Raw genomic sequence first — 3,061 nt, 5'->3', positions numbered from 1 at the left:
TTTGTTTACACCATCCACCCTTTGGGAATACCTTAGCTTAACCACACCTCATAACCTGTCCCTAATCTTTAAGGGACAGTTTATCCAGAAATGAAAATTCTGTTTACTCACCATTTACTTTTTCCATACCTGACTTTCACAAAAGAAGATATTCGGAAAAATGGCCAAAATTTTTTTTACTTCAATTAAGTATTTTTTAATCACACTGGATGTCGATGTTTACTATTTTTCTAATATTCCTCAAAATTGTGCACTGCTTACGATTTTTGTAAATTGCAAAGTATTAAATATATTTAGAACTGCATTTTACTGTAGAACTTTTAAGCAGTATGTTGTTGTATTTTAAAACAGCATTGTGACAACTTACTGTATATTTTGCAGTAACGACATACAACGCAATACATACACAGCAAGATAAATGGTACTGTAAACATAATACAGTATATAGCGTACTTTTGCTGTAAGTTTACAGTAAGTTACTGGAGAACTGCTGCCAGCAAGTTACTGTTGATTTTTCATGAAACTGTTAACAGTGTGTTTAACCAGCCTGATCTCATAAGGAAATGTTTTCAATTAAAATTTTTTTAAACGTTTTGTCAGTTTAGTGTCTAATTTGTACAAGCTCAGTTGTATGAAAATGTACGATTTTACAAACGAAGCATGACACCCAACCTAGCCCCTAAAGCCAACAGTCAAGGATAAGCAAATTGTACTAAATTGTACAAATGAGATCATACCAATTCATATGAATTATAAATCAAAAATTTACAAATTGCCATGAGATTGTGTTGATTTAACAGAACAAAGAAACTTAAAGGTTTTGAAAACACTTGAGGGTGAGTAAATAGTAAACATTTTTTTTTTTAATCTTAAACAGGACTTAAACCTACCCATAATCCTAAATCTGTCCTTAACCTTAACCATATCCCACCTCTATAGCAGCAACAGCCTTAAGACACATCATAAACACAATATTGGCATTGTACCAAATAATTAATTACATAACAGTTAAAGACAAGTAAAGTGGGATTGTCCATTGTGCTTTTTCCATTGTCATTCCCTTTTCTAAATTCGACATAGGCTCATTCTGAAAATATAGGCCTTTAAACATTTCTGAAGATTGCAAATGATTAAACCAAAAGAACGTATGGCTTCATTTCATCTTTGAAACGATTGCTATGGGGCGTTATGAAGCTGTTTCTTTTAGTGCTTAACAGCTGATGCTTAACTTTATGTGGATGGCTTTCCTATTGATACCAGTTTTTCCAGTAGCTCGCTATGTACTTTGGTGGACATAAGACACAGAGAGGAGCTGACCCCAACGACAGGGTTTGAGTCTGGCAAAGAATGGTTCCAGAAAGCAGGTAAGACAAAAACAGATGCTTAAAAATTAAATAAACAGATAAATAACAGGGTGAGAATGTGGTAAATCTGATAACATGATAAAATCAGGCGCAGGCTTTTCTTTTTCTGGATTGCCGTTTAAAACTGTTGGTTTTGGGTTTAGGGAAGTAGGTGGGAGGGTCAATCTGTACTTTTGAAAACACTATGGGTTGGGTTTAGGAAAGGAAAGTTTTAAATTTGCAGTGTCAGGTCTTAAAGAGATAACCAGATGACCAATAATTCTTGGCTAGAAATTGAAACAGTCAAGGAAAGGAGGAAAGCATTTTGTTAAAAAGTTTGGAAAAACCTGAGGCATAAGTTTGTTAAAACTTAAAAAGATGCCATGGCAAATGAGGAAACCCGGAAAATGTTTTTCCACCATTTATAGGTTGTACAATGATGTATAATTTTGAAGTTAAAACATTGTATTAGCTACAAACTAAAATTAAGTAACAAATTATGGATGACTTTAGAAGAATATTTAAACCTATCGGTTTACTGATGCCCAATTTCTAGGCTTTATTGGTGATTATGAAATGTTGGACAATTACAGTCTTTTTTAGTTTAGAAGTAGAGGACAGAAACTAGCCAGACAGTAATGTGTGAATTGTGGAGTGGAAAAAAAAAAAAAGTTTCTTGCATTAATAAAAAATTATAATTGTAGAGCAACAAATTTTCTCTTGCCACTGATATTTAATTTTATTAGGTATAACTGTCCGAAAAAAAAAAAAAAAATCTTGAATGGTTATAAAACCTTATTATTATTAATTTTATTCATTTTCTTTTCGGCTTAGTCCCTTTATTAATCAGGGGTCACCACAGCGGAATGAACCGCCAACTTATCATGCACATGTTTTACACTGCGGATGCCCTTCCAGCAGAAACCCATCACTGGGAAACACCCATACATTCTCATTTACACACATTCACTTTATACAATTTAGCTTATTCAATTCATCTAATGCGCATGTTTTTGTACTTGTGGGGGAAATCGGAGCACCTGGAGGAAACCCACTCAAATGCGGGGAGAACATGCAAATTCTACACAGAGACGCCAACTGACCCAGCCAAGGCTCTAACCAGTGACCTTCTTGCTGTAGGGCAAGAGGGCTACCAACTGGGCCACCCCGTCGCCCAACTTTTAATCATAATAAATTCTAAAAATAATAAAAATAATTAGTTTTAAAATCTTAATATTAATGACATGACGTAATTCCGGAAAATTCCTAATTCTCTGTTAATCAGTCTGACTTTACGGTGGGTTTCTTTTGACCGCCCCCTGTCGTTGTAAAGAATATCACAACGACGAACACGTCTAGTATAAAAGCCTCGACTATTTTGTGAGGTGACTGTGCACGATGCAGCGCCAGGCGAAAGTATAAATCAGCCTTAAGATGTTTGATTGTTTGTTTTATTCCTGTAGTTCAATGGTGCATCTAACCTGTCTTTAGCACTGTTCAATTTAAATAATTATATTTTACCACAAAGATTGTGATTTTGCATTTTATCTTGCGTGTTTTGGATAACGTGATATAGGTCTTAAATTTAATACTTAATGGTCTTAAAAAAGCTTTAAAAAGTCTTAAACCTGACATTATTTGCACATTATTCTCAAAAAGTTTACAAAGCAGCCTTACATGCATTTGCGAAAACAAAACCAAAAAAAAAAAGTACTACG

Source organism: Danio rerio, chromosome 3, assembly GCF_049306965.1.
Source record: "Danio rerio strain Tuebingen ecotype United States chromosome 3, GRCz12tu, whole genome shotgun sequence".
NCBI lineage: Eukaryota > Metazoa > Chordata > Actinopteri > Cypriniformes > Danionidae > Danio > Danio rerio.
This window is presented reverse-complemented; position numbering follows the sequence as displayed.